This window comes from Natrix helvetica (genome assembly GCF_964273705.1).
Source record: "Natrix helvetica genome assembly, chromosome: 11".
Lineage (NCBI taxonomy): Eukaryota > Metazoa > Chordata > Lepidosauria > Squamata > Natricidae > Natrix > Natrix helvetica.
Genome location: NC_138562.1, coordinates 16,210,089 through 16,223,498, shown reverse-complemented (window position 1 = coordinate 16,223,498; position 13,410 = coordinate 16,210,089).

Genomic DNA, 13,410 nt, shown 5'->3' with positions numbered 1-13,410 from the left:
CCTAATCCATACATTACAAAGGGAAAATCAAATAGATTATCCTCTCTTCCCCACTCCATTTTTTTCAGGCAAAGAACTTTCTTATGTCTAATTACTTCCTGCTTATTTCAGCTATTCCCTGAATCTAGTTTGAAATTGGATGGAAATTGACACTTACTGGGATAATATTCATATTTAAAGATCCCTGTTGTATTTTACTAGCCCTGGATTAAACATTAAGCAAAATTAGTAAGCACGTAGGGCACCCAGGGAAAGCAGGGGAGCAGAGTTTTTGTTCCCCCAACTATCATGTCCTTAACTTATTTTGCCTTATAATCTTTGGGTGATTAAAAATAGTTTCCAATAAATCTCGGTATTTGCATTTTTTCCCTTATAACAATTTATTTTAAAAGTGCATTAAAAAGTGTTGAAAATGTGCATGGTTTTTTTTTTCCTCTGTTGCCCTAGTTATAAGTAAATAATTTGCTTATTTTGCTTTCTACTGGTTAGTGCTAAATGAATAAATAAAAAGTTTAATATTGCTGTGGGGTCTGGCCTGAGGGATAGCAGGGAAGAAAACTTGAATTTTTAATATCTAATTTCACCTCTGGTGTTTAGAGTCATAATGTTTTGTAAGTTAAGCAATGGAAGCTCCATTGTTGGGCTAAGCTTAGAGCATCAACTGGCCTTAATACAGCCTTGCATTTGATTCCTCATTTTTGACCTCTTCACTGGTAATCTTTTTCAGCCAGGCAGAAAATAAAATAGATCAAGGCTTATTTATATCTAGATCAGTGGGTTTTAAAACAATAATGTTTAATGCAATTTCCATTATTTCAATGGATTCAATTCCCTCTCTTAGTGTGACAAAAGCATGATTAAATCACTCGCAACATAGTTTGTTTGGTTTAGGCCAATAGAGGGTGTTAACTTCATTATCACAATGTATGACACTAACTATATGTGGTTTACACATCAAGCTTGACTTAAGCACATTACGGTTCAAAAAGATTTGTGAACTTGCCCCTAAAATCGATCTGACTTTACTAAACAAGCAAAGAAGGATTTAATTGTATGATACATTAGACCGAGTTACATATACACTGTTTGTGGTGTTACATTTCAGACTGTACTTGTACAGATGCTATTAAAATTGATGTGGCTTTCTGGAAGTATACATTATTCTCTGCTATTTAAAAGAAGATACAACAGCACTGGGCCTCTTCAGATCAAGCATTTATTTTAAAAAGCTTCTTCATTTTGTTGTCTAGAACAATAATAAAGCAGTCTTTAAAATATAGGTAATAATTTGAAACTTCGATAGGCATTTACAGTTATAGACTTACCTCCTTGCAGCAAACAACCTGTTTCAGTTTAGCCTGATTAGAAGGGGAAAAAAATCTGCCTCTGCCTCCCAGCAAGTTGCCTCGTTGCAGAAAACTTTCGATTTCAGGTTAAGCAGGCCTCCTGATCATCAGCTGTTTCAGGTTGCAGGGATTGCTATAGCCTATTGCCGCTTCTGCAAGTTCCATTTTCTCTGTTTGCTGCAAAGAGGTAAATTGCTGGGAGGCAGAGGCCAAAGGGTGGGGGCCGGTGGGTGGGTCGGGCTACATTCAGTGTATAAGTCGCACCCAAATTTTCACCCTCGTTTGGGGGGAAAATGTGTGTCTTATACTCCCAAAAATACGGTAACAACCGTGTTAATAACTTTAAGAACTGCAGTGATTCACTTAACAAATGTGGAAGGAAAGGTCATAAAATGGTGCAAAACTCTACAAATGCATCACTCCACAAAAGAAATGTTGGTCGTAAGTCAAGGACTGTCTGCATGGTTCAATGAGAGCCCATTTGGTGTAGCAGTTGAGGCATCAGGCTGGAAACCAGGCAACTGTGAGTTCTAGTCCTGCCTTGGGCACGATGCCAGCTGGGTGACTTGGCCCAGCTTCTTTTGCTTGACCCTAGGGAGAAGCAGGCCAGGGCACACTACCTCTGTCAATCTTGCCAAGAAAACTGCAAAGACCACTCTAGGCAGTTGCCATGAATCAACACAAAAGCAAAGACACAGCAAAACAAAACGGAAAAAAACCCCTTCCACGCTGCCAAAATATTTAATAAACAACGATGCTGTTTTGACATTTTAAAAAAATAATTGAGCAATGTGACGACAGACCCAGTAGCACTTTGGAAATGTTCAAGAACCTAATCTAACGTGTTTTTTTTTTCAATATTTACCAAATATATATATATGAAAAAGATTGATTCCTTTTCATCTCTCTGTCTTTCTCCTCCCATCTCATTTTGGTCCACGCAATCTAATTTTTATTTTGAGAAGTTCCGTTTGCTGCTGATCCTTGAGTAAGTCCCCTAAATGTTTTATCGGCCCAACATCATTTGTGCAACAGTGAGATTTGGCCATGAGATATTACCAGTTTTCCTTCACCTCAATTACAGCTTATGCAGCAGGACCCAAGACATTCGCCTAACAATGGGACTGCAGAAATGCCATATGACTAAGCGATGCCAACTTATTTGTGATAATCCTTTCCATGGGGATTTATATTTTAACCTCTGCTTCCTCTGTATTACTTAAGATTTCATCAATGGTTAATCCCTCTTGAATGACTTATTTTCTTGGTCGAAGCCCGAAGGAATTTCACTCTTTGCCATTTGAGTCCTCTTCCCTATGTCTTTTTTAGGAGCATATATCCATACATTTGGTTCTCCTTTTTGTAAGGGCCAAACTGGGTACAATGGCCTCAGTCACTGATGCTATAATTCATGATGGCAGTCTGCCAAGGTTTGAGGGGCTGCCACAAAGATGAAGGGGAGTCAAACTATTCTCCAAAGCACCAGAAGGCACAACAAGAAGCCATGGATGGAAACTAACCAAGGAGAGAAGCAAGCTAGAACAAAGGAGAAATTTGTGAGCAGTGAGAACGATCAACCCATGGAACGGCTTGCCTTCAGACATTGTGGGAGCTCCATCATTGGAGGCTCTCGAGAAGAGACCAGGGAGACGCCATTTATCTCAAATGGTATAGGGCTGGGATGGCGAACCTATGGGATGCGTGCCAGTAGTAGCACACCGAGCCCTCTCTGTGGGCACACGTGGCATTGCTAGCTGCTCTTTGGGATTCTGGTGTGCGCATGCGTACCAGACAGCTGATCTTTGCATAGGTAGGAGCCCTGGAAACCCAAAGATCAGCTGGCACCTGTGCATGCTGCTCTTTGGGTTTCCAGGGCTCCTGCGTGCACAAAGACAAGCTGGGCAGCATGCATGCGCACACCAGAAACCCAAAGAGCAGCTGGGTGGTGCGGACTTGTACACTGTCCAGCTGGTCTTCGGATTTCTGGGGCTCTGGTGCATGCAAAGATCAGCTGACTGGCACGCATGCGCACTCCAGAAACTAGAAGACCAGGTGACTGAGTTTCTGGGTGTGTGGCGTGTGACAGTTTAGGCACTTGGTGCCGAAAAAGGTTCGCCGTCACTGGTATACCGTCTCCTGCTCATGCAGGGGGTTGGACTAGATTTCCTCTAAAGTCCCTTTCAATTCTGTTATTCTGTTATTCAGCCTATCTATCACCAATGAACCATCACCAGCTCCTAAGTTGAGCAGGGGTGAGTGAAAGCCGCATCTCCTGCTCATTAATTTATGTCTGAAATTGCTTTTCAGTGTCTATTTTTCTCTTTGTGGGAAGTCAATCCAATCCGTTTGAAAAGAAACCATTTGCGGGAGAATTCCACTAACCTTTCCCGGTGCTGTAATTTCATTCCCCCGATTAGACAAATTGATAGAGACGGCTTTCATGCAAATATGGATATGGACAAACGCACACACACGCACAAAGCCACTTTTAAAATATTCTCCATCAGGTAGGAGGCTTCCAAAACAAGTATACGGGTCTGTCAATGGCTAACAATGATTAAATTATTTCTCTGTAATCACAGAGAGTCATTTATTGCCAAGGCTCTAAAGCTAGGAAAATAACAGGTAGAATTAACCTGAGAAGGAAGAACAGCTCCCTTAGTTCACATTTTAAAGCTCAGTGGTGAAATCACCTCAGAAAGTACAAAGGTAAAGGTTCCCCTCGCACATCTGTGCTAGTCGTTCCGGACACTAGGGGGCGGTGCTCATCTACATTTCAAAGCCAAAGAGCCAGCGCTGTCCACAGTCGTCTCCGTGGTCATGTGGCCGGCATGACTCAACACCGAAGGCGCACGGAACGCTGTTCCCTTCCCACCAAAGGGGGTTCCTATTTTTTCTACTTGCATATATATATGCTGGTAGGTGCTGGCTGTGTGTGCATTGTTGTTTTGTATTGTAACGGCCTGGGTGGTGGGTGGTGTTCGTTTGTTGATTAGGGCTTACCTCCCGCCTACCAAACATCTGGAAACCAGCCCTAATCAACAAACAAACACCACCCACCACCCAGGCCGTTACAATACAAAACAACAATGCACACACAGCCAGCACCAATCAGCACCAATCTACCAATCATGATACAACAATTAGAAATAAAATCACTGGTTGTCCATCAAACATAACTAAATACATCGCTATCATTGAGCATTGTTGATACATACATGAATTGAAATATTCAACAACTACTTGGATTAACAATGGAAAATTATTACTGGAGTTAAATATATCACACTATAAGTATTGTGTACTCTGTGGATGATTGGTGACATTGTAGTTAATTGAAAGTAATAATGTACAATATGAGTTGATGGGAAAAAATTATTTTTTAAGGCCAATAGATAGAGATAGGTGATTTTATAATTTTATTAATATTTATTGTTACTTAATAGATAATTAAGAATTTAAGGAAATAAGGTTTGTTCGAAATGAAGGAATATTAATGGTAATCTGAACACACAATACTTGCATTTTTTATGTTTTCTCGAACTGCTAGGTTGGCAGAAGCAGAGACAAGTAACGGGAGCTCACTCCATTCTAGGGATTCGAACAGCTGAACTGCTGACCTTCTATTCGACAAGCCCAGTGCCTTAGCCACTGAGCCACTGTGTAATTGTGTCCCAGGAGAAGAGAGAAAGGTTATTAGTTATCTCCTGAATAGCAGGTATATTTACTCCAGCTAAACGGCTAGCTACGTGGCAAATCAGGTTTGAAAAAAAATAAAAATAAAAACTGTTCATTAAAACTCATTTCCTCGCCTGTGTTTCCTGTCTGGCAATTCTAGGGCACGGAGTCTATTTTGAAGGGAATTCATACCAACACATTGACACAAGGTTCTCATGTTGAACCTGTGAGGACTTTCCTTCCTTCGTGAAGTTGGTATCTGTTATCTCATTCTGTTGTTCAAAATGTAATGGAGGAGGAAGCAGATAAACAAACAAACACGGGGAAAGATTTGTATAGACATTTTGGCGAGGCCAAATAAAGCCATAGCACTTGTCATTTCCCTGGTCCAGGATACAGGACTGAAACATGCCCACATGGAGAAGTGTATCCCTTTGTTGCTTAAGACACAACCTGGTGATCGCTGATGGGAAACCCAAGTACTCATTTCCAGAATCAGCAGAGTGAAACATTTTGTTCAGAAAAATTAATTTGTAAAGGGCCATTGGTAGACAGCACCCATCCATCACTCTGCAACATGTATTAAATGCCTTGAACACAAATGGCAAAGCCAATAAAATGCTACAAGGAAACCCCAATGCAGTTTTAAAGCCAGGATGCCCAAACTGTTCATTCCACAGCAAACGAACACAAGTCACCTTATTCATTATACAAGGAAAGGCCAATCCAATTCCTACAATAGGGTCTAAGTTGCTTTTATGATTTACTTAGGTCTCTGCTTAGACCTAATGACTCAGACTTTGCTTAGTCTGATGGGATTAGCGTCTAATACTTGAAGAACATGTAAGAGATGTTAAGCTAATTAGTGTTCTACAAGCCAAAACAAACAAGGCAATTTATGGGGAGAAGGGGAAGATGGCCCAAGATCACCCAAATGGCTTTCATGCCTAAGGCAGGACTAGAACTCACAAGCTCCTGGTTTATGGTCCACCAAATAGGCTGCAAGACTCCCGAACTTGAGTAAAATGGACAGATTGCAGAGGTCAGCCTGAGTACCATTGCTTGTAGGTAGGACGTGGAGGAACCTATCATGTCTGGCAGTGATGGGATTCAATTTTTTTTTTACTACCGGTTCTGTGGCTGTGGCTTGGTGGGTGTGGCTTGGTGGGCATGGCAGGGGAAGGATACTGTAAAATCTCCATTCCCTTCCCACTCCAGAGGAAGGATACTTTAATATATCCATTCCCTTCCCACTCCAGGGGAAGGTTACTGCAAAATCCCCATTCCCTCCAAATAGGCTTCAAGACTCTTGAACTTGAGTTAAATGGATAGATTGCAGAGGTCAGTCTGGGTTCCATTGCTTGTAGGTAGGACTTGGTGGAACCTAACATGTCTGGCTGCCATTGAATTAAACATCTAAAATGGGACCTATCTATTCCTGTTAAACAGATATATCTCCGAGAAGCTTATCAACAGGACATTCATAGGATTCATAGAGCTGGAAAGTACTATTCCGGAGATCAAATCTAACCCTGTCCAGCTTAGTGCAGAAAATCAAATTAAACCATCCTGACAGATGGCTGATCAGCTTCTGAACGAACACATCCAGCGAAAGAGAGTCCAACACCTCCCTCGGTAATTGGTTCTTCGTTATGGCAAACATTCCTAGCTGCAGGAAAACTCTACACCGACATCCCAGAAAGCTAATCCAGCAGGTCAGCAAAAGTGAAAATCTTACTCTTTAAAAAAAAGGGGGGGAGGAAAAAAAAACCCTATCTCCGAGTCCTTTCTCTTAATTAAATCTCTCTTTCAAGCTTAATCAAATGATTTGGCAAATTAGTGCCAAGCAGCTGCAGCCACACAGAACAGAACCTGCAGGAAAGGAAAGCAGGAAAGAGGAAGCACAAAAGAGTGTGAGGGTGTTGTGGCCTGCCAGCAGCCAATGGAGCTGGCAGCAGAGTAGGACAGGGAGGAGGTTGGGGAGGAACATGGACCAGTCCTGAAGGATGGGGAAGGCTCAGACGAGGGCTCTGTGTCAGAGGCAGAGATGGAGCCAAGGCCATCTGGCAGTTCTCAACGAGGCAGCAGTGAGGCAGAGGAACAGCTGGAGCCTCTTCCCAGTGTCCACATGCGCAGAGGTGCCAGAAGAAAAGAACAGCTAAGAAATCAGGGTCAACATGGGAGTAAAGCCACAGGTGGATGGTGAATGGTCCCTCCAATAGGAAATAAAAGAGGAGCCAAAGGGGAGTGGGCTTTTGCGGGAAACAATTTGTTCGTTTGGTCGTTCATTTCAGGAGTGTGAAGATCTGTCCATGAATCTCAGAGACTCTGTGCCACGTCTTTCCTTGCACAGCACCTCATTTGGGAAAATATTCACATGGCCGCTTTCCAAGCTAGATAAGGTCCGTGGTCATAACTTCACCTTTGAAAGACTGTTTGCCAGGCCTTTGCTGAATGTGAATCAGAGGAATTCACATTCATTTAATAAAAGGGTTTTGTCGGGACCAGGAATCTGCTTCGTGCTTTTTGGGGAAGCCTAGGTCAGAACAGAGGGGCAGAAATTTTGCACCACGAGAGAGCAGGTTTGTCATTTAGGAGCTTGCTGTCTGTGGAGGGATTGTCAGAATCCTGGATTCAAAAAAGGGGAATGCTGTGCTACAATTGATCTAGCACATAGCTCAAGGCACAGCCGGGGAGATATGATTGGCCCACCTTAGCACTCTCTCCCATCTCTGGGGATTAGAAGCTATGGTATGAAATATGGCAATGAATAAATGACTGCTCACTGCATTCATGAGCTGCCCACCAGATGTCCATCCTTCTCCACACTGCCTCCCCTTTAGGCATTCTGCTGCAGTTCATTCAATGACGAGAATGGGCATAAGGTGAGATGTGAATCTGTTTTGGATTCCAGCCTCTACTTCGCTATGATTGCTGCTGTCCAACTTGGAACGAGTGTCCTTCTCTCTTCCCTACTACAGCAAGGGTGTCCAACCCTTGGCAACTTGAAGACTTGTGGACTTCAACCGCCAGAGTTCCCCAGCCAGCACAAGTTGAAGTCCACAAGTCTTCAAGTTGCCAAGGTTGGACAGTCTGGCTCTGCCGAATGGGTGTCAAACCCGCGGCGTCATGTTGCCATTACGTGATGTTTTGTGACGTTCTTCCCCTTCGTGGAGCTGGGGTGGGCGTGGCCTGCATGTGACGCCTTTGAACTGCATGCCGCCCATTTGACACCCCTGCATTTTCAGCCTCTTTCTGTAAGGAAGAGGAGAGATGAGGTATCTTATCTCTTTGCGTCCTGGTCCTTTTCAGACTTCACACTTCTACAGGACAGCCATGCATGGGTGGTCGGCTGAACCATTCAGTGCTACAGCTTTACCCGGACAACTAACCCAAGCAGTCTGTCCAGAAATAAAAGGAAGAAGAGACCCCTGAATATCAAACAGGGAGAAAGAATATCCCAAATACTGGTTATTTTTTTGTAAAAAGGTCATATCCATTCATTTATCTATATATAAAGCTACAACAGTGTGCTGATAGAAGTATTTGATGCATAGAGCTGTGCATGCATGAAGCTATTGCCTTATTTATTATTTATTTGTTTGTTTGTTTATTTCTCAAACATATACAAGATAACAAGTGTAGGTATGAACATAAACATGAACAAAGGAAACAGATACAGATAAATGGGGACAATAAGACAGGGACGGTAGGCACGCTGGTGCGCTTATGCACACCTCCTTTACGGACCTCTTAGAAATGGGATGAGGTCCACGGTAGACAATTTAAGGTTGAAGCTGTGAGCCTTTGAGGAGGTAACCACAGAGTCAGGTAGAGCATTCCAGGCATTGACCACTCTGTTCCTGAGGTCATATTTTCTGCAATCGAGTTTGGAGCTGTTTGCCTTGAGTTTGTATTGATTGTTTGCCCATGTATTATTGTGGTAATATTATTATGGAGGTAATAAGGTGTTGTGGCCAATTGGCCACTGGCCCCTCCAGCCGAATCAGAGGAGGAAGAGAAGGTGTGCGAGTCAGGGTCGGCATCAGGGCAACCTGAGAGCTCTGAGGGAAAAGAGGGAATGGAGCTGTCAGAGAGAAAGAGAGAGAGAGGGGGGGGGGGCTGGGCCGTCTGTCAGCCCTCAGATGGAGAGTCAACAGCCCCCTGGAGTGGCTGTTGAGGAACAAGAGAACAGCTGGGTCCAGTGCCTGACACATGGATGCACAGAATGGAGAGGAGAGGAGAGCAGTGGAAATCCAGGGGCCGATCCTTGGGAAGGAAGAGCCACCACTGCTAACGAAGCCCCACCCTATCTCTTGGGATCAAAAGCAGGGGGTGGAGATGAATAGATGGGGCAGACAACTATTCATCTTCTGGCCAGTTGGACTTGTTAGCCTGCAAGAGAAACTTTTTGCCGGGGCTATTGACATTTCTAATAAAGGAATCTTTTGAGTTCACGTCAGAGGGTTTGTCATGTTTGGGGAGCTGGGTCAGAACCTAAGGCAGAGAGAAAGAGATGTTCTCAGAAGGAGAAACAGAAGTTACCACAAGTAATACTGTACTTGCTGAAGTCCACCTTGGAGTTTTTCAAGGTTTTTTTTTTTTTTTTGTTCCCCTGTGGAAGAAGCTTCTTCTATTAGGATACTTGAGATTTTTTTTTTTAAAAAAACAACATCGATTCTTTTGGGTGTTCTTGAAGATTGTAATATTGGGTACTTTTGTTTTCTGATACCAACTTTCCATCATTCTGACATTCCCAATCTGAAAACAGCTCAGAGTTTCATAATGGTGTCTTCCCTTGGGATTTAATTCATGGGTTGGAAACCAGGGAGGCTATTAAGCACTGGAGATGTGATTATATGGTGAATGGCGTACCATTCACATCTCCTTCTTGGGCTGCCCATAAGTTAATAAAGCCAGGTACAATGTATTTCACCCCTGAGGGTTTTTTCTTTTCTTCCCCATCTTGAAGAAGGTTCAAAAGCAAAATTTCTTGTCAAATTGAATGGAAAGTGAGAAAGAGAGAAAAAAGAAGGAGAGATCATTTTGTAATGGAAAATTGTACTATTGTTTCCAGGTCTTTTTGGCCTTTTTTACTTTACTTTTCCACCTGGCAATTTACACTCTCAACAGAAAGTTTAGAAGAGGGAGGGAGGGAGGGAGGGAGGGAGGGAGGGAGAGAGAATGAGAAAGAAAGAACATGAGAGGGAGAAGAGGAGAGGAGAGAATGGAATGGAGTGGAGTGGAGTGGAATGGAAGGGAAGAGAGAAGAGAAGAGAAGAGAAGAGAAGAGAAGAGAAGAGAAGAGAAGAGAAGAGAAGAGAAGAGAAGAGAAGATGTTTTTATATTGGCACAATATCTTTCAGACCTGGTGAAGGTGCTGGTTGCATCTGCTCACTTCAACTTATGAAAATTCACCCTTTCCAAAACCATGTATTTCCAGGACAGAGATTGCACAATTTGCAATAACAAGATGCTAAAAAAATATAAAAAATCAGTGAGCCTCAAGAGAAATGCAACCATGACTAATGTCGGCTTCCATCTCCATTCATCTCCCCTATTATTCATATTTCACATTGGAGATTGACTTGGTTGGCATTTAGTACATTTCCTATCAGAAGCATACAGTGTCACAGTCGCTGACAGCTCAATAATCTGGCACAAGATGAAAGAGGAATGTCAACAGGACGGAAAAAGAATAAAGCTACATTGAATGATAATGTTGACTGTGACTTCAGATCAGGGCATCTTCTAGTATTGTCAGAAGGCATCTTGCATGTGTTTAATCCATGGATTTTCCTCTCTCTTTTTTTAATTCCTAAGGAAACTTTGAACACAAGTTCGTTTTTCTCCTCCAGTTGGGAGTGGGGGGGGGGAGGGGGAAGGAAAACCACAAATTCTTCAACTATAGATAACATTTCTTTTTCTTTTTTTCTGCATTGACATGAAGGAACACTAAAGAGATCATTTATGGAGGGGACAGAATGACTAACGTCTACATGAAACTAGGAAGAAGGCCAGGTTCTGGAAGTAAATTGATCACCCAAGTTGATAGTTGACTGCTCTTCTTTTCCTTGTAAAATGTAGTAGTCTATCATGTCTCCATGTCACCATCCATCCATATACAAATACCAGCTGCTTTGCAAGGATTTGGGAAAGGATGAGGATCGTGATTGGGGAGCCTAAATTTATCAGTATCAGTAGATCAATAGAATAGAATAGAATAGAATAGAATAGAATAGAATAGAATAGAATAGAATAGAATAGAATAACAGAGTTGGAAGGGACCTTGGAGGTCTTCTAGTCCAACCCCCTGCTCAGGCAGAAAACCCTAAACCACTTCAGTCAAGTGGTTATCCAACATCTTCTTAAAAACTTCCAGTGTTGGAGCATTCACAACTTCTGGAGGCAAGTTGTTTCATTCATTAATTGTTCTAACTGTCAGGAAATTTCTCCTTATTTCTAAGTCGCTTCTCTCAATTAGTTTCCATCCGTTGCTTCTTGTCCTATCCTCAGGTGCTTTGGAGAATAGTTTGGCTCCCTGTTCTTTGTGGCAACCCCTGAGGTGTTGGAAGACTGCTACGATGTCTCCCCTCATCCTTCTTTTCCATACACCAATAAACCGTCATCTGGGGCAGCATCACATCTTAAGGACCATCTTGTCTAAATGATCACGTCAGTTCCTCTAGAGATGGCTTGCTTAAGATCTAACTGCCTAGCTGAAGACTGGACTATGAGTTGGAATGTAGCCCTTCACATTTGTGAATTCTACACAGTGGAATGTATTGCTCCAAGACAGGCTTGTGTTCTGACGCACGCCCCCCCCCCCCCACGCCTGTGAATAACCAGAATACAGGCTTGGCTGTTTGCCACTATTTAATTACTGAGATAATGAATCCTTTTTCTGAGGGACAAGACAACTCACATTCAATAGATTAGCTCTGCAGCAACCCAGATAATTCAAATGAAGCAACACAGATAGTCCAAACCAACAGACACGGCTAGAATACATAGATTTTTGTAACGACTAATTCAAACGGTTGTTTCCTGCAAATGTCCCCTCCCAACGCCTCACCTATAAGCTCTGTTGGGAGGGGCCAATCCACAACCATCTGTGCTTAATCATCTTCTGTGAGTCTGCCTACAGAGTGGCTGCTTCTGTTTCTCAGCCCTTCTCAATCTAGCATCAGGGACAAACTGCCTTTGATCCTCCCCACTGCTCCATGTCTCAGGCGCCTCCTGGTGGCCAACGAGCCTCTCTGGTCCCTGATCTGAGTCTGAACCCTGCATAGGGTCCTCCACATCATCCAGAGCCAACTCATATGGTTCCTCGCTATCCGAGTCCATCAGCAGCTCAACTGGATCCTGCTGGGCCACAACAGGCTTGTATCGCTTGTCCCTAGACAATTGATGTATGTTTGTGTGATTGTTTTTTTTTTCCTGGAAAAACATGAGGAAAATGCGCTGGCCTATACATAGGCTGGTGGCTTCTACAAAGCTACATCATGGCTAGCTTCACCCGTCTCTTTAGAGCATGGGTTGCTTCCAACATTCTTCTCACTTCCTATAGTGGCCAAGCAGCCTCATACACATCACCTCCTGAATGGTGGTTGGGTTCACACATGGCGTTGAAGCCTCAAGTGATTTCTTTGATTTCAGCTTTGTGTGTGTGGGGTGAGCAACCCGCCATTCAATCCCTGATAGACTCTTTGCCCGGCATGTTCATACATTTTAATGTCACTGAGAAAATAGTGACACAGTTTTCACAAATGAGCTTCCTTTATGTTCCTGTCAGCTGGCAGGTAGTCTAGAAAAAAAGAAGAAAGGAAAAAAATGAGCTGGCTATTGAATATTTCTCTCCCGGCTGCCAAGATTCATCTCCCGCTCATGAATTCTAACTATGTATTGTCTGCTCAGACAGGTCCAGGCTGCCATACAGAGCTCTCTATTCTTCGGGGAGTGTGGTGATGAAAATGAGCCATGAACGAGAGGAAAAAATGTGCCAGAATAAATAAATGCATGCGCTGTTGAAGAAGGGTTATTGGTTAGTTGTTGGAGCCAATGTTTAACATACGCAAAATTCTCTCCTTCCCCTTCCCCAACACTGGAAGTCTTTAAGAAGATGTTGGAGAGCCATCTGTCTGAAACGGTATAGGGTTTCCTGCCTAGGCAGGGGGTTGGACTAGAAGACCTCCAAGGTCCCTTTCAACTCTACTATTGTATTGTATTCCCAGTTTGAATTTTTGGACTCTATAGGATCATGCAGTAGAGCAACGGAATGAATGCCAGAGCTACCTTGAGAGCTGTGGTGACTTAGGTTCAACAGATAATCCAAGCTTGATGCAAAGTAGCTTTTCACAATTGCCGAACCTGATGGCAGAAGAAC